Raw genomic sequence first — 25,530 nt, forward strand, 5'->3', positions numbered from 1 at the left:
ATCCTCACGTCCCTAGAACTTCTGGATTCATTTTTCCGGAAATGAATTTTAAATAAAAAATATTTACAAATAAAAGTTATAAATCAACACAAATTTTTTTTAAAAAAGAATAGATTTTTGAGAAAATATAAAAAAGAAATTGGAAAAATTCACTCAGTTAAGTGTTTTATCGTTGGTGAATTTCGAACGGTTCTTTTCGTATCCTATACAGGTAACCAAACCTCCAATCTTCTATAACAACCTCCCTCTACAGCCCCTGCTGAAAAGCGAATCTAACTAAATTCGTTTGGATGAAAAGAATAATGCCAATTTCAGTTATGATATTTATTTACTATGCCGAGCTTTCTACCTAAGGACTAGGTCATCTTCAGGGCTTATTATCAATATGATATTTTTTACATGGTTATTGTTAGGCTGGTGTATCTTCTGTCTTGTCTACTTATGAACTGTTCATAATTAATGACTAAAATTGCCATTATATTTTTCATCCTATTGGTTTAATAAATCAGTTCTAAAAAACAATGAACAATAATCAAATTAATTTCTTTGGCTCCCGCTAAAAAAAGCAAAACGTTTAAAATATTTTACTTAGCGGTAAAAAGATGGCATATAAGTTACCATACTAGAACTTATTTGTTTTTAAATTGAAAAGTTGAATGTATTTGGGAAAAGTAAATGAACGGGCGGATTTCTGAAAGACATGCTTCTATTATTGTCGTTTCATCGCTGGTGCCAAGAAGGTGCCCTAGTTAAGGATGAAATTCCTTGCCTAAGAAAGGCAGTGTAAAAAGGGCAAAGTTCTTTTAGAGACGAATTAAGTTCTTCTCTGAAGTGTCGTTCTACAATAGTATATTGTGCGGTTCTATCATCTGCCCAATATTTATGAGTATAAAACAACTAATTAAATTGCACGAGTCCTCCAAGGACCAAGGAGCTCTTCAATAACTCGCTCCCCAATTTTACTCTCACCAAGTCCCCAAATTGAGTTTTCTAATATCCTCCTCAACATCATCTAGCCACCAAATACTAGAATTTAACCCTTCTCAGGTATTCTGGAATCCTAAATTCTTATTAGTTGTCCTTGCCTACTCTATCTTGTCTTCTAAAGCTATTCGACCAAATTCTCTTATCTCACGCTTTGCCCTTACTTCTGCTTCCCTCAAAACGACTAAGATCTTCCACTCTTAAGCGTTCAACGATTTATCATTTTCTTTCGTATATACTCACAGTTTCACTGGTGTTGCAATCACTTCATTAATTTGGTTTTGTAAACTTTAACAGCTTTGCCGGTCTATCAGATTGTTTTGTAATATTCTGTAGGTGTCTAGCAATCACCAATCTCAAATAACTTGGTTATAACATGTTAGAATTTCTTAATTTTAAAATTTCTCAAGAATTACTGATTTTTATCGGCGTACCGTGGAAGTTATTGAACATGAATTATGGTAAAGAAAAATTACGAAGCTTTAATAAGTTTGATAACCCCTGCTTGCTCTAAATTAAATAAACAATAAATCTTCAAGCTTCAATTAAGAGGAAATTAAATATTGTCTAGGGTAGAATAGACTTAGACTGTTAGGCAGTATCCAGACAGTTTGGGGGCGGAGAAGTGCGGTTGGTACATTAAATTAGTGGAACATGTTTCGTTCCAACCTATAATAACTTAACTTTGTAGGGCAGTAATAAAAAGGAACATGTAGGGCGGTGTACACCCTAGACTCCAGTGTGGAACAGGTGCTCCAAGTGTTAACGCTTCCTCCATAACAGTACAGTGTGTGTGTCGTCTGGGGGTATTTTCAGACTGGATAGCTTCGATACACTATTTACGTACTTAACCCGCCAGTCTCTAGCAAAGTTATTAAAGGAAATACAATTTATTCAACTTGTATTTATGTATTTTATCTTAGCTATGTATTTTTTATTTATTTATTTAGTAATTTACAATCTGTATCCATTGTATGCAATAAGTAAATATGGAGAAAGTGATTAACTGGTGCGGGAGGACAGCTGGAGGAGAGAAACTACCCAGCGGTAGCACTCTCTATAGGAGAGAGGAGAGATAGGAGAATAATGGCGTTTAGGCCTTCAGCCTACAAGGAAGTCGCGGGGCCACTGGCGATTCAGTCGGCGAGGAGTATTAGGGATGTCAGAAGAAGTGAGAGACAGTACAAGAGGATTAGAGCTAGTCGAGAGAGTAGTATGGAACTTTTGGTATTTAGTCTTGGCGAGTTGGTCTATGAAGGGAATGTTGAGGTCGGTGTGAAGAGTGAAGTTAGTCGCCGTAGAAAGGAGCGTCAACTATCTGCCGGAGGAGTTTTGACTGAAATGTCCTGTACTGTCCGTATGTTTGTTAGTTTTGGCTGAACCCCACTGCTCTAGTCCGTAAGTCCACATAGGTTTGATAACAGTGTTGTATATTAGCGTTTGAGTTCAATGGGCAATTTGGAGCGTCGTCCAAGTAGTCTGTAAAAAAGTTTCGCACGTTTTGTCATTGCTTGTCTTTTAAGTCCAGTATGTAGGTTCCACGTGAGTCGTTTGTCTATGTAGAGCCCAAGGTAGCGCACCAGATCTGTACAAGGAAGAGGATTGCTGTTGAAGGCTATGTATTTAAAAGCCCCTTCCTCTAGTCAATTTGGTATTTTCAAAGGAGGTATACTAAGTATGCTAAAGAGGTTTTTAAAAAAATCGCCTGTGTCGGCCTATCTGTAGTTAGCATAACTAATAAAAAGAAAAAAATTAATAAATCCCAGATTTGCTGTGTGCGTAGTTTGGGATATCATTACGCAGCTCAATAATATAAGTTACAATTAAATTCAATCAGTATGATGATCCAAACACGATTAAGATCCATAAATCTTAAAGAGGATTAAGTTAGTGGCTGTTAATTTTTAGTTAGAAGGGAATGGCGTCGAGTGAATCTTTTGAACTGCTCCTCAAGAGGAATTATTGCGATCTTCACGTTCAAATTTTGGATTTTGGGGTTTCACCCGAAGCACTAGGTGTTGAAGTCCCAAATTTAGAGGCACTAGAGACTAATATTCGAGAGCTTAACTCCTTTGTAAATAGTCATATGCAGGTTTCCAGCCTAGCTGTACGGTGTAGATTTACTCTTCTCAGGATCCTTTACAGCTCCTTGACAGCACAAGTTATGCGCATCGAGTGAACACTATACGGAGGCCGTCAGTGCTTGAGAAGATCTAATGACCACAGGAGTAGGCAATTTGAAAATTTTGTGTAAACTCTTCTTTAGCTGCACTTCTCAAAGTGCACATTTTCTTCGAATTTTTAAATGTAAAGCTTCACATAAGCTCAAAGAAAAGAAAAAGAAAGAAAAAGGTGTGCAATACTGAGCTGCACATTGAGAGTGCAGTTGGGATGTATAGCGAAAGAGCGCGCCACCAACTCGTATCAGAGGCGGTACCATCCGCTAGACACAACACCTACTCCTTATCCTTCTTTCCCTCCTGCTTCATCCACTTCTTCTTCTTCTTCTTCTTCTGCACTCCGTCTCTGCCGTTCTTCTCTCTTAAAGCTTCCACGTGAGCTTGAGACTGCCCCCTGTCACCATTCTGTGCGCAATGTAAAGACGTCGGCGGAGGTCAGTGCACTCTAGTGGCCTTTTTATAATGCAAGGTTTTTTTTTTTTTTTTTTTGAGAAAACAAAAATCCAGCATCAATACTAATTCGACTTTTGATACGTATCACGATAGGACCCGAAAATAATAGAGAAAATGAGCCAACTGAAAAAGCGCCCCCTCTGAATCAATTTTTCTGAGAGGGATGTCCTTAAAAAGCGGCTCCAACAATTCTCTTTATAAGTGTTACACTCATTTCATATTTTATTTGTTAAATTTTCTAAGCGAAATTCGTTGAAGGGTATTTTTTGGAAAAAGGCTTCTCTCTTAAATGTCACTTCAGTTTATTGTACCGTTCTTTCTCCTAAACAATAATTTGAAAGCCTAAGTAGTTATCAGATTTTGGAAAATATAACCTCTTTAAAATTCTTTAATTTTTTGGGGTGTGTCAGGGAGAGTTGTATCTTCTAGTATCATCAGAAGCGCCCATAGTCATTGTGTGTTGGTCGTAGTGTACTGTAGCCCGTAAAAACCAAAAAGATGTACTGTTCAGTAAAATGTACGATGTGTATGCTCCGATGTATTTCTTGAAATGAAAAAAAAAAACAACCAGATTCTGAGGAATGATCGTATGAAAATGCCTCTGCGACATTCTTCGATATTTATCTGGAGTATCCAATTTAAGCAGCTCTCAGACCGAGATTTTATATGTAAGGAATGGAGGTAGAGGCCTGGAGGCCAACCAAACGGGACTCTAGTTACCAAATTAAAGTTTCTAAAAACTTTTATTGGCATTAGTCTGTGTGAGGGTGCTTGAAGGTACTGTGTGGGTTAAGTTGCTCCATGAAGTCTTCTGCCTCGCTTTCTCATTGTCTTATAGCGTACCAAACACACAGCGCAAAGCATCGTGCTGCTTTGCCCTACCCTCCGGGACTTGATGCTTTTAATTAGAACTACTACACTTTAAGTGAACTTCCCTTCCGGGGAGATGTCAAAGCTCCCACTTTATAACTCCTCCTTGCCCCTCGCCATCATTGTTCTACCCATTTTCTTTTCAATTGATCTTTTTTTAATTTCTTTTCGTTTGTAGCCTTTAAGATCATTCTACACTTTATCCTTCTCTTTTTATTATTCTCTCTTTATCTTTCTCTTTTTGAAAATAAATTCCATATTATATGAAGCAAACGACGCTAGCCAAGCTTTTTAGCGTTGAACATTAATCTTTTCCACTTAAATATATTTATTTTAAAAGGTAATTTTCCTTACACTGTAAGAGACTAAATAATACCTTAAAATAATAATTATAGATAGATTCTAGCAGGGCGGCCTTAAAGGCCTACGCCACCGCGACCCAATAGATCTATTGTGGCTCCCACTTCTCTACAGCTCGCTCTCTAGACCCATTCGTTTAATCAGACTCTTAATTCTGGAGAGCGGCTCCTGAGTAAAGCTCAAAGGCCTTGGTTTTTCCTCCCCGAGAAGTAACATCCTTAGACAGACAAGCCGCTCGTATTGACACAACACGGCAGTGCCGTTTCCTTCACCGCCTGACAGAACCCATACAATGAATGTATTTTCCAAGCCTGCAGTGGCCGGCAAATAGGCGTACAAATTATCCTGATAGTCGCACTGCCTTGACAGATTAAATCTGCAGTCAGCTTTGGCGAATAGCCCTTAATGAACTTCTTCGCCTGTCTCTGCCCGAGTAGTGGCCAACCACCACCCTTGAGACCTACTGTGCACCCATAGTTTTGATGGTTACACTCTTGAAAACCCCAAAATAGGGCTCCGAGCCAACGAAGTCTCCCGCAGCGCCTTCACAGGCCACCAAATTTGCTGGCAAATCACTCAGGAGGCCGTCAAAACGGATCTTTCCGAAGTAAAATCGATATCGAATTTTTTTGCTCTCGCGAAATGTTGAAAAATGATGTAATCTAATAAAGATTCTAATCTTAGCTCGCTCTGTAAAGGGGGATTGTCTCCTGAAAACTAACACCGTGATATCCTCAGTCTAGTCGGGGTGAAATACGCAAGAAATATGAACAATATGCATTTTTTCGGCTTTGCTTTTATTTAGTGTAGAAGGGGTGGGAAAAATTGGTAGTTATCTTTCTCTTGTAAAAGCTTCGGAAGTCAGATCGTAATCAATGTTGAGTTCCTCATGTAAGAGGAGCTTTTAAAATTAGATTATTTCGCCATTAGGAGAAAAAGGACAAAGCAAACAAAAAATACAAAGAATGAAATTACTGCTAAATAACAATATGAAACTCCCAATTCAACTTCATATGACCTGGATCGAGGCGATACATAATTTAGGGGCGCTAATGGTCATAGTTGTAGAAGCACCAATAAATATATACATATACGATATGTGTGAGAGTGAATTGAGAGAATAATTAGAAGTGTAGTAAGTAATAACAATTACGGTGGAGTAAAACAGCACGCTGTTAGACGACAACGACTTTCAGACTAAGTAGTTTCATGAAAATGTTTACAAGCATTCAAATAGTTTTGTATAATTGCCGCAGCATGGATGAATATTAAACAGCGGAATGTAACTAAAAATTCAAAGTTTTTAAGAGCTATGAAAAAAAAAAAATGGTTGAACGTCTTTAGGACGACAAAATTAGCTGAGAGCACAAAAACCAGCACGAGGAGATTAAAACGGATCTACGAGTAGACTACAGAAATTTCTCCCGGCTGTTACCAACCTTGCAATTCTAATAAATACCTATTTTCGCACAATTGCTATTTCTAATGGCTCAAGCATTAAAAGTTGGATCGTTTTGCAAAGTTATATGTATTATTACCAAAACGACAAGGGATGCAAAGGACCTGACCATAATATGGCTCTCTTATTCCTTCCAGACTCAAAGAGCCCTACAGAAATAAAAGTCATAAAAGTGTCCTGTCTCGGATGCAGCTCATGTTTCATGTCCAATTATTTCTTCCAAGCATTCCCTTCTCAGTATCTCCCCCAACCCTTAATATCACTAATTGATATAATGATGATATATACATACTTATAGTGTATTTATGAATATTCATTATAGATTTATATAATATTTAAGAATAATAATAATAGTTACATAAGCAGCTAAAATCGTAAAGACTGAATAGAAATATTAGTATTACTCACTAGTGCTCCAGAATCAAATTGAAGCGTTTCCCTCACCTGAAATCAAACAGAATTTATAATCATATAATATTTATATTATATAATATGTCTATTACATAAAATTATAGATTTTTAATGGTGTAATCTTTAGTTTAATAATAGATAGTAAGGTCTAAGTGCCACCAGAAGGCTCATCAATAAGGTTTTAGTTAAAATCGACCAACCCCAGGTTCCACTGTACACAGGGTGTACAAGGAGGAGAGGTCGAAACTTTGGGAGGTGATTCAGCAGCTTAAATGCAACAAAAAATATTCTATTTACAATAAGATGAAAAAATAATTGCCATTTCAGTCGTGATACATTTATTCTGCCGAGCTTTCGACCTAGGGACTAGGTCATCTTCAGGGCTAGTTTACAAAGTAATATTTTCAGTAATTATATTCAGTCCATAAACTGAGAAGACAGAAGACACACCAACCCATTAAAGGGTTTTAATGATGTAAAATATTACTTTGTAATCTAGCCCTGATGATGACCTAGGGACTAGGTCGAAAGCTCGGCAGAATAAATGTATCACGACTGAAATGGCAATTATTTTTTCATCCTATTGAAACTATGAATCAGTCACCAAAAAGAATGAACAACGATATTCTATTTACTTTGGCTCGATTTTTAACAGTGACCAAGATATTTGCGTTTTTAACTTTTCCGTCGATATTCGGGTTTTCCACCATAAAAACGGCCGTAACTTTTCTATCCTATATCCTACCACAAATCTGCTTATTCCAAACGAAAGAGCATTAAATTTCCTATAAATCTGTTTAACCTAGGGCCTCAAAATGTTTCTTATAAAAAATTAATTTTTTACTTCAATTTCTAAAAAATTCGTTTTCTCGATGTTTTTTTAGATAAAATTTTCAACTGTATTTTTTTCAATGATTAATGAATCAAGAAGTCACTAATTACAGAAAAGTTGTGCATTTCATTTTGTTCTACTATTTTCCTTAATCTGCGACTACTAAATACTTAACTATCTCTGGAAATTTCTGATAATCTCGGAGAAGTTTTAATGTATTAGACTTCCGATTAAACTTTAATTTAAACTGATGCATGATAATTATTAATCTTGTATAATAGTAACAAGGATTAAATGAGATGCTAAAATTTTAAATTTAAAGAATTTCCTCTCGACTGAAATAGTGTGAATCAATCGAATGATTCCATTTTTTATAAACATTTGTAAACCGGATACTCAGAGCCAACCCTTACCGCTTCCGCTGAGAATATGGTTAGATCCCCAGTGCTGCATAATATTATTGATTTTTGTTCATCGTAGAACGCTCTTTCATTCATCATTATAAGTTTAGAATTTGACTTCAATATAAAGTTCAAAACTTGTAGAGTGAGGCAGAAACCTAGTTGAAGTTAAAATAACTACACCAGACTGATTAATCAACCACTGATTATGGATGCAAATCTGAAATTGGTTAGGGATAAAAAAAAAAAAACTGCTAGCAGCGTGGATAAAATTGGCAATACTGCCGCATTTATTTCCTACTCTTTTCATGAAAACTATTTACTAGTGATCCATTCAAAAACTAAAAAACGTAAACTTAAAATTCAAAGTTTGGGGAAGACCAAGAGAATTGGTAAAAGCGAGTCGCATGAATTATCAAACTTTATTTTATATAATATGTGTATATATAAAATAAACAGAATGTCACAGCTTCAAAATGTATCCAACGGTTTTCTTCTTCACGCCATAACTATTAATATAAAATGTATATTTATGCTGGCATATTATTTCCATAGCATTGTCTCCCTTTCAGAGTCGGCAGAATAACAGTCCTTGGAGGAAATGTAATATAAGCATAAGAATGATACCTTGGGATGCCATTCTATATATATTTCACTAGCTCCTTTTATTAAAAGACACCTCCCCAGTCGGTGCACAACCCTTAAGATGGTCGAGTCAGGTAATATTTCTCTCTTGGTTACGTAATAGGAAGAAGAAGAGTTCGCCTGTAGGTGTTGTCATCAAATATCTCAACGAAGAGGAACATCCACCTGGAAACTACCGCTTTCTCCGGCTCAAAACTCATTGTCTTCTGTTACAATTTACTTTTATTGACGGTTCACTCTCAGTGAATAGCCATCCAGGACGAGAATAGTCTATATCTGTACATCTGTCTTGTATGCTCATTAGACAACCCAGTAACCTTCCCTACTTACATTGCTCCCAGTGTTGCCAACTCTACTAGATATTAACTAAAATTTATTCTCGAGGATTTTTTTTTTCCTTTCCTTTTTTGTTTTAATTAAAAATGAAAAAGGAAATGAACAACAAAAATTTGCAGTACAATATTCTCACCACTTACTATCGCTTCACTTATTGCGATTCTAAAATTGTCAAGTATAATTGGAGGAGGGAATTAGCTTTTGCCACTATTATTATATAACTGCTATATAATTTTTTTTTAGAAAAGGATTGTTTATCTAAAGAAACGTTTTGGAATTATTATCAATATTGGAGCGGAAATCTTCAGAGATTTCAAGTAAAGCGATTTTTTTTGGAGTTTATTATTCTAATATCGATATGTACATTCGCATAAATGACAAAGAATATAACTAGCATAAGTTTACTTCTTTTTGTCTTTTGAACAAAAGAAATGAAACCTTCTATTTCAAGATTGAACAAAATGCGTTAGAATATACGTAAAAATTGGTGTTAAAAACTGAATCGCTGTAATAATGTAACTTTTCAATTACTGAAAGCTGGATTTGTGTATGTAAATAAACTAAAAGAAACTGTTAACTGGGAAAATGTGCTGGAAAAACTAAACTAAAAGAAAGGAAAAGAGGAAGGAAGAAAGGAGAATAAAGGAAAATTGGCGTAATAGGTGGGTTGATGTTTGGGCTGCTGGAATGGGAACTATAAGGGTTTTAGTACAGACGGCAGTTCTCCAGGACTGGGAAGCTTAGATAGGTTTGAGCTGTTCCCTTGGGAAATATGTCGACCCAATCGAGCAACCGTGTAAGTCTTTTTCTTAGGGAAAAGTTAGCTGAAATCCCATTTGAATTTTATAACCTCATCCCTTTCTTGGTACCCCATCTATCCCGTTATGTTGGATGTATAGCTTGGAAACGCCCAGTACACTCTCTGCTTTACCAGTTTCTTTTATATAACACTCCTAACTTTTATAGATGTAGACAAACATCTATACAGCTGATGTCTACGTTTTATAAGACTCGTTCGATCAGTGATCATGACAATATGTTGCCTTTGTCTCTATTTCACTTACTTAATAATTTGTTATTTTATTTTTAGTTTTTATTTATATTTCTCACATTTTTTACTTCCTCTTGTTAATCATAAAATTTATAACCTAATACAATCTTATCAAATTTTTCATATGATTTTTTTGGATCAACTACTATTTGGTAGAAATTCTAGTTTACCCGGAAACCTAACTACATACGTATTAATAATAAAAAAGTCGTGTGAGTGTGCATATCTGATGTTAAATATTAAATTGGAAATTAAATTAACAATCATGGTTAATCAAGCCGAAAATTGCCGACAAAAACCGATCGCATTTAGCTTAAAGAGATTAAAGAGAAAGAGAAGTGATGTTAAAAAAACACGGCGCTAAGGCTGGTTGGGTTAGAGATCTGGTATTCCTGGAATTACTGTTCTCTAACCCATCGGTCTTTAATGGCATAGGTTTGTGCTGACTTTTCTTATCTGTAGTGAGTTTATCGAATATATCTCAGGAACGAATTATCGTAGAAACTTCAAATTTGGTATTTCGTTCAATTGCCACCAGAGGAAGAGATAATACATTTTTGGTCAAAATAGCTCCACCGAAAGTACCACTTTACTGAATAGATTTTTCACTTTTTTAACTTTATTTCAAAAACCGCTTCTTGGAATTTTTTTAAACTTGGTATAATTGTAGCTCACAAATAGTTCTATAACTTTTATAGGAAACATTTTTCTGTAAAACGTCGATTAAGGGTACTTTTTGGGGAGAGGGTGGTGGGTCAGCCCGGTAGAATGCCAGTTCGCTGTAGTAAATGGACTTACTTCCAATTCAACATTAATTAGGATTCAATGTGAAACGAAAATTCTGTATTTTGAGAAAATTAGTCAATCGGAGGTGCAATTTTCCAAAATCGATTTTACAGTTTTTCCAAAGTTTTCTTATAAACAAGCCAGTACTATGATTTATTTAAAAAATGGTATTCTTATAGAGCACGAAATATTCTGTGGCTTTGGTTATAAACATTTTTTCTGAAAAAACTACGTTTAGGGGTTATGTATAAGAAATATATTGTTAAGTAATTTATTCTGTAATTCATTGAAGATACATGGATACATCACTACACTCCTGAGACCAAAGAACAATCTAAACAATGGGTTACCAAGGGGGAATCTGCACCAAAAAAGGCGAATACCGTTCCTTCGGCCGGAAAGATTATGGCGACTGTCTTTTGGGATTCGCAAGGAATAATCCTCATCGACTATCTGGAAAAGGGTAAAACTATTACAGGTGCATATTATTCATCGTTATTGGACCGTTTGAAAACCGAGCTGCAAGAAAAACGCCCACGATTGGCCCACAAAAAAGTCCTTTTCCACCACGACAACGCACCAGCTCACACCTCAGCAGTTGTGGTCGCAAAATTAATGGAAATAGGGTTCCAACTCGTTTCACGTCCCCCTATTTTCCAGACTTGGCTCCCTCGGACTACTATTTGTTCCCCAATATGAAGAAATGGCTGGCGGGAAAAAGATTTTATTCAAACGAGGAGGTGATTGCAGAAACGAATGGCTATTTTTCAGACTTGGACAAATCCTATTATTCGGAAGGGATCAACAAACTAGAGCAGCGTTGGACGAAGTGTATAAGCCTAAAAGGAGACTATGTTGAAAAATAAAAAAGGTTTACCCCTATTATTTTTGCACAGACTTTTCAAACGACCCTCGTATATTCGTTTTTAATTTTTTATTTGCTCCGAAATATTTTTTTCCCCCATTTTTGAAACACATTAGTTTGTAATATGTAGGTAGCTTAACTCTTAGCGACAATGATGTACTTTCTTATGAGCTAATAAAATATTGATTGAATGATTAATACCGAATATCAGTAGCAAGCAATCTGATTTCGTCTATACAAGTGTATTTCAATTTTGGCACAATGCAATAGATCTCGCCAAGAAGAAAGAGGTTCCTTAATGTAATGCTGGAATAGTATAGCTGAATATAATATAGACAGAGTACGTTCTTAGAGGCAACAAAACATGCGTGTGTCTCTGTATAAGTAAGCGGATAGTATTTCAAGTTTCATTATTACCCAGCCATAGTTTGCACTCGCTAAAAGCTATTCCTTTTTATTTGATCTTCCGGTATCAAAATTCTCTTTACAGTGTAACCAGAATCTGTTTAATCTGTAACAAGAGTCTGTTTACAACAGTGTAGTGGAAATATTCAGGTAACTGATATCTAAGGCAGTTTGTCTAAATAGGTAAAGCTAAACCTAAGAAATTGCTTATATCACACTTTAAGTGTTCACAATATTAGACGAGGGAGAACCCCCCTACTCGAAGAGGCTGAAATAACAATCTAAGCAAGTCTAGGAATTTGAAGAGTCTGCCAACGGCGAAGAAATTAAAAACTTTACTGGCTTTCTTTTTCAGATAGCTGTCATCTATGATTATAAATCGATCTTCGACTAGCTAACACGCAATCAATCAGCGCCACTAATTTCTTAAGCACACCACTCTTCGCTGGAACACTGTAAATATTACGAACAATGATAAGATTCAGTAAATTGGGTGAGCAATATTGAACCTACTGTGCCTTTTTTGTTTGATAAGCTAGGTCGAGATCGATCTCTATACTTAATGTATCTTTCAATTAACGCGAACCGCATTTTAAGCTTCCGCGAAAAATTTGGACCGACAGTGGGTGCCTCTTAGGCAATGGCTGCGTATCTAGTGCTGAAAAAGGACCCTTACTCTGACCTGGTAGCGAAGATTTAGTAAATATTTCGAAGGATATTCCCCACAAATTTTACCTATAAGTCCATCCTACTATACTTCGCTGGTCGAGACAGATGGTGCATCTCGTAGCGGTTCTGCCAGAACCTTGCCGTGATAGAGAACTCTGACCAGGCCGAATGTCTTTTGCTGCCTCCGGAGCACGATAGGCTTTCAGAAAAAGTCTTAACAATAGTTGGGTTCAGCCCTTGTACACTTTCAGGAGGTAATGTGAAAAATGATGTGAGGAAAACGTTATGGCACGTTCTCGTTCTCACGTAAAGCACGAGAAAGCGAGAACAGATTTTTGAAGATAACTAAGTGCATACGAAAAAAGTGGGTCTGAAACCTTACTGACGGTTATCCAATTATTATATAGGCTGTATGAATGTATTTATTAGGAAAGTATTACGTGTTTGTTTATATAGAGGACGAACAGTGTTGAGGTTTTGCTACAGGATCTACATCATCTACAAATAGAATGATATGGTAAGACAAACTTGGCATCAGTAGGGAGCATAGAAACGTAGTCCACCTTGCTGGCCAAGTTACCATTACAGGCTTCTCTACATTGTACCACAGCAATGTCTTTGGTCTTTTAGACTTCTCTTCTCCATATTCGCAGAAAAAGATAGGTTTTTGCAGTGGTCGAGGTCTGGCAATGAAAGTAGGGACGCTATTTCTTTCCTGGGTAGGAGGTTAAATGTTCTTCTTGAGGGAATAGGTCGCCATCTTTCCTTCTAGGAATAACCAGTCTTTTCTATATAATTGCGATGCTATCGTTTGTTTGAGATAATTTACCCTTTTGCATTCCCAGCTCAGAGGAGATATTGCACGAAAAAAAGGAAAACCCAGGATCTCTTAAACAAAAAATATGTTTTTTCCCTTAAGAACTAAAAGGTGTCTAAATATCGATTAAATCTCTTTTGTCTGTAATAACAGACTCCGCCTCATGATCTAATCTAAATCTAATCTACCTAACAAACAATGCCAATTGGGGAGCTTGGAATATATGTTTTTAGAATAGCAGAAAATCTGACAACACGTCTGAATGTGACGGATGGTCATGGGTGCCTTCAGAAAGTCGATTAAAGAACACTTGCTAGCATTTAATATGCTTTGCAAAAGACGAATCTTAGAATATGTTATTAACTTTTGAATATAAATGTAGAATTAATATTATATTTTGAGATATGTTTTTCTCGTCAAAAAAAATCTCGTTAATCCAGGGATACGTCACTCACATGTTTGGTAGAAGAATGCAAAAAGGTCGTGAATGGTCGACGTCTAGGATTTGTGAGATGTAGACGTGAGAAAGGAGGGGAGATGCAATTTGCTCGTCTTACTGCACCAGTCAGCCACAGACCAAGTCCTTATTTTGTATTCTTCGTTCTTCAAACACACAGACACTATCATACTTTACAGTCTCTCACAGTGGGTTGTCTTATGATGGTTCAAGTGGAATCAAGGTTAAGGCCAAAATTTCTCTTTATACAGGTCTAGCGAATTGAAAAGGTAGCCAGACATTCTTGTGTATATGCACTCTACGACCCAGACACTATATAAGACTGTCTGGCTCTTTATATGTAATCTGTGCAGCATCATCCAATATAATGGTTGAAGTGAATGCGCTTAGTAGAAGAGGGGAAATGTGAAAATAAATAGCTGTTATTGCTGGTATTACTCTTTTTCTTTCTCTAATTGCAAAAGAGGAAAGTATGGTTGGAAGATGGCTTTAGCTCATCAAAGATGTACATTTTATTAGCGCAGCCTCACAGGAACCGGACGGTACTTCCCGATATAAATCCTACAACGGAAGTATCACTTTACTGGCTTCTTCACTTATTTCAGATTTTCTTTTTTTCAATAATGCTCCATTTTTATTTAAATGTTTCACACAAGTAACTCTAGTGATTTTCTTGGATTTTAACCATCGCAGCAAGCGTGTTTATTGTATCCCTGACCGGTTTCAGATCTTTATCCATCATTAGATGCAAATTAATCTGTTTGGTGTAGAGATTTCGAATTCATCTATCTCTTATAATGGATGAATGTCTGAAATTGGTCAGGGATGCTGTAAGCATGCGTGTTGCGACGGATAAAATCAAAGATATAACCAGCACTGAGGACTTGATATTGGAATCAATACTGAAATTTTATTTGAAATTTAGTTTTTCATTAAAATTTTACTAAGGGACACTTATGGGTTATGGATGGTGGGTATTGACTTTTCCTTAAAATATCATTTTAGGGCAGTCAAGTGATTAATATAATTCTTGGGAAGATTAAATGAATTGGGCTCCCCACAATGTGATCTTGACTAGAAGATTTATTCTGTCTTTAGAACACATTCAAAGGAAAAATAGTTTTTACGGAAGTCCTGGGTAAATAGTGAGGGGTAGGACACTTTCTGAAGTTTTATTTCAGTGTTTCAAAATCCACATAATGCTTTGTAAAAATTAGAAATGCATTTATGTTCGAAAAAATAAAAAATTAGATCCTTGAGTAAGAGAAAGTCTGAGTGATTCACAAATTATATTTTCACTAAAATCATTTTTTGGATAGTGCGCAATTGAATTTCAACGCATACAATGAGTTCAATGCACTCTCAGTACAGCGGGAGAGATCTGTAGGTGTGGAGCAGGTTGCAGTCTCCAGCGCCGTCGGACGCACTGACACGTGACAGAGAGGAAATCGCGCACAATGTAGATGCCCAATCAGCTCCCTAGGTCTTCAACTTCCTTCTTTTTTGGTAGTGGGCGCGCACTAGAGGGAATTCAATAACGGATAGAATCAGTTTGCTTGAATTTTCTGAATAAAATATAATTTTTTTTCCAGCTTTATTATTTGTAATCTCTTTAGCAGGGAAGTACTGCGATCAGTCTAATATTGTGAAGTTATCGTTTCACCGGAAATGATCGCTTTGATACTTCCTCAGTTTGAAAAAGAGTATTTTTTAGGAAATGGTCTGTGAGAATGTGTCTTTAAAACATGGTCTTTGAGCAGGATGATGAAACTACACAATACCACTGGACCCCAACGGCAGACTGTAATCTACCTAGCAAACCACCCGTCAATTTGAAGTTAAGTAACCGAAAGGTTATCAAGTTACTCGAGATGTTTTCCTAAAAAGGAAGTGGCCGCAACGATTTCCTTTTATACTACTTATTGTACTCATGTTGATCTACGACTCGATATATTTTCCCATCAAAAAATCAGATTAAAAGCAAAATTGCGGGAGAGAAAGATTGGCTCACTTTCCTTTAACGTCTCCTTTTAGCCCAAAGTACAACCCAGCTTTTTATATTATTTTAAAGGGTGGTTAAATGTTTCGCTGAAATTCCGTGTGTGTTAAAACATTCTACAATCAGAAATTGCGCTAAATTCACTTTCTCAGATTATTTCGAAAATTATGCCATAAATTTGATTTTAACTTTGTACATAAATTACATTCACGTAGACCAGGGCTCGCGATTGGCTCTTTTATCCAAATTTTGTGACTCTTCAGCCTGTCCAAAATATATTGTATATTTCAATTTTATTGAAACAAGTGAAAATTTCATTTATTAAAGTAAAGATATTTTTTTAAAATGTATTTTAAATGTTATAGGTTAGAAATTGAATAGTATTATATTAAAATTAAGTACGTAATTATATAAGACTTCCGCCTTTTCATTAAAACACATATTTAGCTATTATTTATTTGTCTATTTACTTTGCAATATGTAAAAATAAATATATAAAACAATTAAATGTTATTGAATATCATTAAATAATAATTTGTAAATACAAATGATCTTCAGAGTTGTTTACACTATCATCCTTGCGGCTGTTGGTAAGATTTATTAAAATTATTTAAGAAAAACTGTGTTTCTACTTAAAATAGGTTGGACGACCCCTGTCCTAGACCAATAATTGTTATTTGATTAATTTTTCTTGAAAAATTCGTATAGGGCAGTTCTATGGAGAGGAAATGGGATACCCTATGGACATTTTGCAGTGAAAAGGGTTTAAAAGATAACCTAGTCATGGCGTAACATGGAAGGTAAAAAGTGGCTTCATTACCAACATTATTTGCGCAGTATGAATAAGTTACAACTGATGGCTGTAGTTGATTAGCAACAATAGACAGCAGCCCTCCGGTAAGATTGTCGACAGTTATTCAACAAATATTCTGCCAATTATTAACGGAAGATTTGCGCAAATTATTTGTGATGTCTGCAGATAAAAAAAAGAAGAAAACAATTTTTTGTTTTGTAGAAAATAAGAGAACCTGAAGATCTCCCGGTATGAGAGTGTTGGCTGAGAAAACGTTCTGTCATGGACGATAGTTCTAGATAATAGGGATGCTTGATTGCAATGGGAGTGCAGCTTGTTCTGGGGCTGCCGCGACTAACTGGGGAATCATGACCTTCCAGGCAAATCGTGCAGCTATGCTAAAGTTTTTGCTTAACGATAAAAAAAAATAAAAAGTGTCACTTTAGTCGACAATTTTCACACTAGAGAGAAAATTGATTTTTCTCTGTTTTTTTGGACTAAGAGTCTGTCACTAAGCTTTAGATTTTATTCTGAAGTTAGATTTCAGAACTTTCTGTCGTAGATAATTCCTATCTGTGTCGAATTAGAAATATATGGTAAAATTAGGGGAAACTCTTCAATGATATTTTGAGTCTTGAACACGTGTTTGAATCCGCAATTCTAACATGGTGCTGAGAAATGCATTGGCAATGCATAGAAGTGGATATATGCACGCAAGTATTGAGAGACAAAGAAATAAAGAAGTGATGAGGGATGAGGGAAAATTCGGGATAGTTTATTGAAGGTTGATCGCCCTAGTTATAAAGGGTTGATCGACAAAAACTGCACGAAAAATATCCAACTTCGACAATTTTTTCCCACTTTTAGTATAAGAGTTAAATTCCCAAATTGAAGGTAAGTAACTAGGTTATACACTAAGAAGCATCACAAAGAGTATCAGAGATAGTTTGCGATGTGAGGCTTCTGGGACTCAATACTAGAGGAGATAATTCCCCAAAACTACTAGAACTAAATCCTTACCAAAAGGAGAGGTTTTTCCCTACTAGATCTACAAGAGATTGGTCTAGAACTCACAGCTAGCCTTTTTTCTTCACAGCACATAGTTTAGACCTTGAACTCTTGGACAAAGTATGTCACAAAGAGGACTTAATGGCATACGTTCATGATAGCGTTGCAGTCACTAGGTTACTGTATGAGATCTTGCAGATTACGCGATGAAAACCTTTTTCTAGTCCACAAGATCACCTGCGAAAATGCTATTTCTAATACTTGTCAAGACTCCAAAACATCCTCTGAAGCGCGGTGAGAGTAAAGCGTGAAAAGTAAATTCTCTACTGCAATTGAGTTAAGTAGAAGAGTGTGAAACATAATTTTTGGCAAACATTGACCACCATATTAAGTTCGGATCAATGCTAAAAGATTTTTTGTCCTTTTTTTTAAATTAAAAAATAAATAAATAAATAAAAGGAGCAAAGAGAGTGCAGAAGATTGGGAGGAGATGCAAGGTCAAAGTACTGTGTAATGCATTCTGGCTGAATGGTGTTTAGAGTGGTCGGGAGGGGCGAATCAAGCCGGAGGGGCAAGGGGAGTTGGTTAAAAAAGAGGCTGGAGTTCGAGTGTGACTAAAGATGCAAATAATGTCATGTACTGCGCCTGACGGTGCTGCCGCTATCTGGCCTTCACATCAACCATTCAAATCTCTTCTGGTCTTCCCGCAAACTGAGATTTCATTTTAGATGTTGTCTGAAACAAGTTTACTAAAACCTCTTCACAGTTCCATCCCCCTAATAATAAAGTCGAGATGTAGCGATATGTGGTTATTGGTAGTAGCGTAGCGAGGTTATTTTATTTGGGTAGTCCTATCCGTGACAACTCTCTAATTGTTTACACTGTAAAAATAAAGGAATGCCTATTTTTTCAAGCAGGCTTCACCTAGAACTTCCAAAATTAGCTGTCATGGACGGAGGTGGCAGCAAACATACTTTACAATAGATTTCTCATATTAAGCATTAAATAAAATCCAAAGACTAAACCGGAAATCGAACCCAGTACAATATATACAAGCTTTGTGGGCCTCGCCTCAACTGCTAAATCCTATTCAGGTTGCAGTAAATCCATTTTTTTTTTTTTTTTTTAATAGGTCACCATTTTTTTATGGAGGCATATGCTAGATAAATTTTTCGGATTCTTGGTGTCATTTTGAGGCGTAATCTCAATATTATCCTATCCTACATCTTTTTTATTCTCTCCCACTCATTGCTTATGGCGGTCCTAAATAAAAGCTCCAATAACTGTGATTACTAACTACCGGTGGGTGAAGAGGCCTGACTATCTTTGCGGAAATATTAAAGGTCATGTACAGTACCTTTCCCTTAAATGAGGATCAAGGAATCTACCTAAGAGTAGACCTTCCTCCAACTGTGACTATTGGTTATTATCCGTTTTCGGATCGGAAATACCATGCAATGATGTCATTACTCTTTTGGCGGCAAGACTAAGTAGCTGATTTAGGATACCTTTTCTAATATTTCACTGAGAGCTTGTGAGTTTCTAATAACTGTAATCTACTTTTTCAAGAAATAAAATTATTAATATATTCTAAAGTAACCATGTAGCTCACTACTGTGACACTGAAATACCCGTTAATACTCGCCAATCGAGGCTTTAGCAAATGTACAAAGAGGCAATTAAATTGTCAGCTTATTGTAGTATGTAAATGGACTACAATAATTATGGATTCGCTGGATTCAGAACCTTCGGCAGCAGCGTGAATCTGAGACGGTACTCTTGAAAGAGGCTGATAGTAATGGTAAGCCAGACTTTAAGGCGGGAGGCGAAGAAATGTAGGGTCTGTCTACAGAGGGAGTGAATCCACTTTGCCTTAAAGGGAGGTTTCCCCTACTAGCCTTATGAGGATACTACACACTAGCCGTCTTTTGGAAGAAGTTCTTGGAGAACAGCCTCTAACTCATGCTCGCCTAATAAATGTTACTCAGCCCAGGAGCTTTTCCAAATATTTATGTGTGCACCGTTTGCTTGCGAATTTCAGGAAAACTGTTTTGAATTCGTGAGAATAAATCAACTTGCTATTAGTCGAATTTTTAACGATAACCAGAATGTGAAGTTATAAATTTCTTTTTTTTATTTTTTAAACCAGACGTCTCACTTACCGACTGACGTTTATCAAACGTTAATTACATTTTATTAGTTCACTAGTGAACTCGAAACATGGTGAACTCTCTATTTCGACAATTTGACAGGTTTGCTAATGGTTCTTGTTAGTAACACTGGACACAAAACTAAAATCATATGTCTTGTTATAAATAACAGCTAACTTTAGATTTCCAAAGTTGTTGGTTAGATGGACCGTACTGTACAGACGTCAGCTGTCAAATGTGGAAAAGTCAGAGGTTGAATTTAAAATGTATATATGTACTACAAAACCGAACACAAACGACATGTATATTCATGATATTAACAAGTCTACATATTCAATAATGCAGTGTTCATGTTTTAAAAATAAACTTGCCGTGAAACATTTACTCATTAGGCTCGAATTACCTGCGGCTTTCAATTTATCAGGTTTAAAAGGGAAAACTGCGACACTTTCCTCATCCAAACTAATTTTTCCTTTTTTTGTTATTAAGTTGACGCTCACTTTACAACATTACGAAAACAACACTCCATTTACAAAATTAAATAAATACTTTTGTTAATGCTTTAATGGCTTCCTTTTAAGATTTAACTAATATTTTTGGGACGCACAATCCGATCTCAATGTTCTCGTGGTGCTAGCTACTCTAGAGATGGTTTGGACATGTCCTCCCTTAGCCAGGATCTCATACTTCTACAACTTGCCTGAGAGATGTATACACTCCTGAATTCATAGTGCCATCGTTGGGATATCTGGGGAGTAAGTCGCAGGTTAGTTGTTGCGGAGAGAGATAAGTATTTAGGACTGCACTTCATTGATCTAGAAGAGACTGCGCACATCTAGATAGTATTGCAAGGCTGTTTGGATGGCGACAGAAAGGCATTCATCCGTAATTGGCTATAAAGGGAATGGATATCCCTAAATGTCGAACCGCACTTCTAAAAAATTCCCTAGAATGGTACAATAATATAAACGGTACATTTCACTGAAACGACATTTTACAAATGCATCCTTCCCCATAACTAAATCAAAATTTCTCAGAAAAAAAGGTTTTTAAAAAGGTTTTGCAATGAATATGAATTCCCCTCCCAAGAAGAACTGGAAACTAATAGCAATCAAAATTGTTTTTTTATTTGACGATATTGAAGACAATTTACATTAATTTTAAATGAATTGGTACTGGTAAGAAAGAATTGGTAGGGTGCATTGCATTGCAAGTTGCGTGTCCCGGTCATAGTTGCATTTTTGGGCTGGTAGCTCCATGGACCGGTTTGTACCAAAGATCCGCCCAGTTATCTTCAGTCACGTCTCTACTTATGATCAGCGCTCACTCCGGCGTGACACAAACTAAACGTTTTTCTTTCTTTTCTAGATTTTAATCCGCAAATCATGTAGGATATTTTAGAAATATAACGAATGAATCTGAATAGCTAAAAAGTAATCTATCAGAGTACGACTGGAGAATTGACAATGTAGATTATTCAAAAGATTAAAAGATTTAAGAACTGGGAAATTAACATCAATATTATTTCAGCTGCGGTCTTTACCATCTTTGTAAAACAGCGACTGTTTTCTTTTTTCTTATTTTTTTTGTGTAATTTAAGGCGTAGCTAGATTTGAGCTCATTTCCGCCCGAGCTCAAAGCGTTCAATAACCTCAAAACAGAAATATAAAAAAGCTCAAAATTCTCAACCTACTGTTTAAAAAAATTGCCTTCAAACTCTGAATCTTTTTCAAGTCTTAGAAAAACGTGGTTTCCGTCCGCAGTACAGGATTAATATCTTTGACTTTATCCGTCATAGCCAGCATAATATTTCTGCTATCACTGACCGTTCCATCATCCGAGATAGATAAATCAGTAGAGATTTCGACTTCACATACAATCATAGAAAGTCCAAACCGGTCAGGGATTCTTGCAATATGCGTGCTATTACAGTCGACTCTCGAAATCGAAATCCAAGGGACTACAAGAAAAATTCGAATTATCGAGACTTCGAATTATCAAGAAGTTTGAATTATCAAGAAGGGGGGGAAAAAAAATTCGAATTATTAAGAGTTTTTATTATGTATATATGTATGTACATACGTATATTGAAAATACGTATGATCTTACCTAAGTTTTAGACATATATAGCCTCAAGTAAAAAAGTAAAAATAATGAAAACGACAAAAAAGAACCAAAAAATTACATATTATGTATTACCATTTCAATTAATAATAATAATATACATAGTATGTACCTAATTAAAAAAATGAAGAACAGTTTTTTGTTTCAATGTGGCTTGACTTAGTCAGTGACTTAGAATTGTAGAAAGCGTTGATGGTGGAATATTGAAAGTTTTGGCGATATCTTTTTTTTTTCGAACCACTTTTCACGGCCGCGGTACTGTTTTCTTTTTTGTGGGACACAGTAAGGGAGACGTACTTCCCGTCGTGACAAACTAAGAAAGAGAACTGGAAAGTTAAACTGGGCTGAAAGAAGGGAAACATTACGCAGGAAATGAACAATAAGCGGAAAATGAGAAGTAATCATTACTAGGGAAAATTCGAATTATAAAGAGGGGAAGCGGCGTCGTTCGAATTATAGCCTTCTCTCCCCCTGTTGTTAAGGGAAAAGGATTTCGAATTATTGAGCGTATCTAAATACACTGCATTTTTTCGATTTACCGAAGTTAGCAGCAGTAGAGTTCGAATTATCGAAAAATTCGAATTATCGAGAGTCGACTGTATCTCAAAATCGAAATGTTGCACAATTACAGGTATGTATCCCGCATTAGTTATTTTTGTTTCTCTCATTTCAATTCATACCATTCCACCTTACGTCAGCGCTTTAAAAAATGATTCCACCAACTCTTTAGCGAGTAAAATAAAAGAAGAATTTTCTTTTGTAATGATTAATCTCAGTTGAACATTATAAAAGAAATGAACAAAACAAAAATATAATAATTTCTGCCGAAGAAGTAGTTGGTAAAAGGAATGTCAGATAAATTTGATTGACGACTTTACGAAGCGATTCATTTTGTTCAATTCATTTTGTACTTTTTGTTTCTCCTTTTGGTTCTGCGTTTTCATTCTCCTTTTATCACAAAAGATTCATTTGTGATTATGTACATTAAAAATCACTTAAGACTAGTAGGCGTCTATAGACTTTAGAAAAAGAAAGAAAGACATGTACTGTCTAACGTTACCAAACTGAATGCATTGCTCCTCGCTGGTATGAATAAATTTGTCCATACAGTCGCCCTTGGCACAAAATATAAAGATAATGTATTTACAAAATGATTATTTCACTTAAGGTTATGAAGAATCATTAATTCAACATGAAGATTAAATAATGGAACGCTTTTTTTACGACTATGCCTTCTTTCTTAACCCTAAAACTTGAAATTCCTTTAGGGTCTTCTAAATGCTCCCAAAATTAACTTTGCAGAAAAATGTTCCAAAATAGCTTTTTAAAAACAGTTTCTATTGAATTGAACAAAACGCTAACGTTTCTGCCAACTAATACAGGTGTGGATTGCGTCAAGAAAGTGTACTAACACTATATCGCATATCACTTGTGCCTTGCAGTACTCCACACTACTCTATGCCTGCTTCGGCGGCACTTTTGCATCAACCAAAATTGTGAATTTTACCGATTTTGGGAATTGGATGTAGCGAATGGTAAATGTGAGATCTCTAGTTGGAGCCCTGCGGGTAACTAGTTTTAAGTTGTTGGACAAAAAGTTCCTCAGATTGGTGACATCTTCTCCCCTTCTTGCAGACCTGCACCATGCAACTAACTCAAAATATGTTGCTCACCATATTAAAGTCAAAAGTTTTTCGATATCTGCAGACTGAGTAACCATGATCTTTGCAGAGAGATTGGAACTGTGTTGGGCACCGACTACAGACATGGAAGCCTGAAGAACGCTTTGTTACAGACTTGCCGTGGAGATAAGAGATTTTTGTAAATTTTCCTTAGAGTGAAAATTGATTGTTTAATATACTATAAAGTACTGTTGTATAAACAGTAATTATTGTGAATATACGTAGATCTATCTAATATTATTTTACATTTAATTTCGCCTCAGTACTTCTCATAACAACATTAGCAGAGACAAAGGAATTTCACAATTACAATTTAATGCATAACAAGCGAGCTTCCAAACATAAAAATCCAAATAATAATAATTATCTTGTGTGATCACTCATACGACTTTTGTCACTACAACTTTGAAGTCTTCTTCAAATAAATATTGTTTCAAAATAAAGGGAGTCTTTAAGGAAATCATGACGTCACAGGACTCCTCCTTAAAAATCATTGTTCACTAAAATAGTTTTCTAGCAAAAGTGACAGGTTTAATCTGGGTAAAACGAAAGCTGAAAAGGAGCCCCATATTGGATCAAAGTAAATATACTTAGAATTTGAGTAATATAATTGATTTTCACTAATATTGCCAGGGGTTATTAACTGCTTACAATTTTATAAAATAGCACGTTAGAGGGATGGCCACAACTTCCTCGAAATTTCCATAAAAAGAATTTTCCAAAAAATAAGTTCCAAACAAAAGTCTAAATAGCGATGGTGTCAAACTGGCCCCCGAGATTATTTTTTGCGGCCAACTTGGTTCTGAAGTATAGTAAAAATATAAAAAAATGGTTAGCGCTTATGGGAGGGAGATTGAGGCAATACCGTAGACACCAATTCCTTGTAAAGCCTTTAACTACTGAAGACGAGTATACACGTGGCCCAGGGCCTTTCCTGGAGGCCAATGGGCTTGTATAAACTCGCTGACTTAGTTCCAGAGACGTTTAGAAGCGATATGTCTGCCACTTTTAGTGGAATTCCAAAATGATTCGTTTTTAAAGGAAGAACTAGGAATTCCCAAAATATATTCTTATTTAGGTGAGAAATATCCAAAAATGTTTGCTGAACAAATTTTATGTTATTTTTGGAGTACGCACTTGTATGAGCAACTATTTCCGTCTATGAAATGGCATACAGATCAAGATTGACTGATAAACATCTATCTGCCTTAATGAAGATTGTCTGTTCTCAGTCTCTGAATCCAGCTATTGGGAAACTAGGAAAAATTTGTTAATATGATGTGGCCCGCTTGAATCTTGCCTGTTGCACCAAGTGGCCCATGTTTTAATTGAGTTTGACCCGCTTGGTCTAAAGCCTTTAATATGAACATTTAATTACTAAGTCTAAAGAAGATTTTTGGAGCCACTAACGAGTGATTGCGGAAAATTCCAAAGTGACCTTTAAAAGGATTTCCCTCGAGAAGAATGGAAAATAAAAATCAACTATTGTGACACTTTTTGTTCAAGGATTTCAATCGCGAACTTCAGTCGGATCCGAACTGACAAACGATATAAAATTCGTACTTCCTATATTTCGTTTTTGAGCTGGAGTTGACACAAAGACGTACAAAATTTTATAAAAACCCAATTTTTATTAAAAATAATAAAACGTTAGTTTCTGGTGAAAACGCAGACTCGAATAAAAATGCATAGATCTTGTTAAGAGGCAGTAATAATACTGACAGGTGCAACGCTGCACTCATCGGTGCAATGCAGACAAAAATATTGAAAGAAAACAGTGGGACTCATTAAAA

General features: G+C 35.9%; 1 protein-coding gene across 4 annotated transcripts in view; it reads right to left on the reverse strand.

Annotated features, from left to right (window-relative positions):
* Positions 1–25,530, reverse strand: part of LOC141462280 (uncharacterized) — a 236,355-nt gene that overhangs the window by 130,337 nt on the left and 80,488 nt on the right. The window contains exon 4 of one of the 4 annotated variants that reach the window (XM_074143997.1): positions 6,715–6,750. The exons of the other annotated variants lie outside the window; for them this stretch is intronic. The gene's annotated coding sequence lies outside the window, so the exon portion shown is untranslated. The remainder of the gene's footprint in view (positions 1–6,714; positions 6,751–25,530) is intronic. 4 annotated transcript variants of the gene reach the window in all.

Source organism: Rhodnius prolixus, unplaced genomic scaffold (assembly GCF_049639745.1).
Source record: "Rhodnius prolixus isolate KJV_2025 unplaced genomic scaffold, Rpr scaffold_1, whole genome shotgun sequence".
NCBI lineage: Eukaryota > Metazoa > Arthropoda > Insecta > Hemiptera > Reduviidae > Rhodnius > Rhodnius prolixus.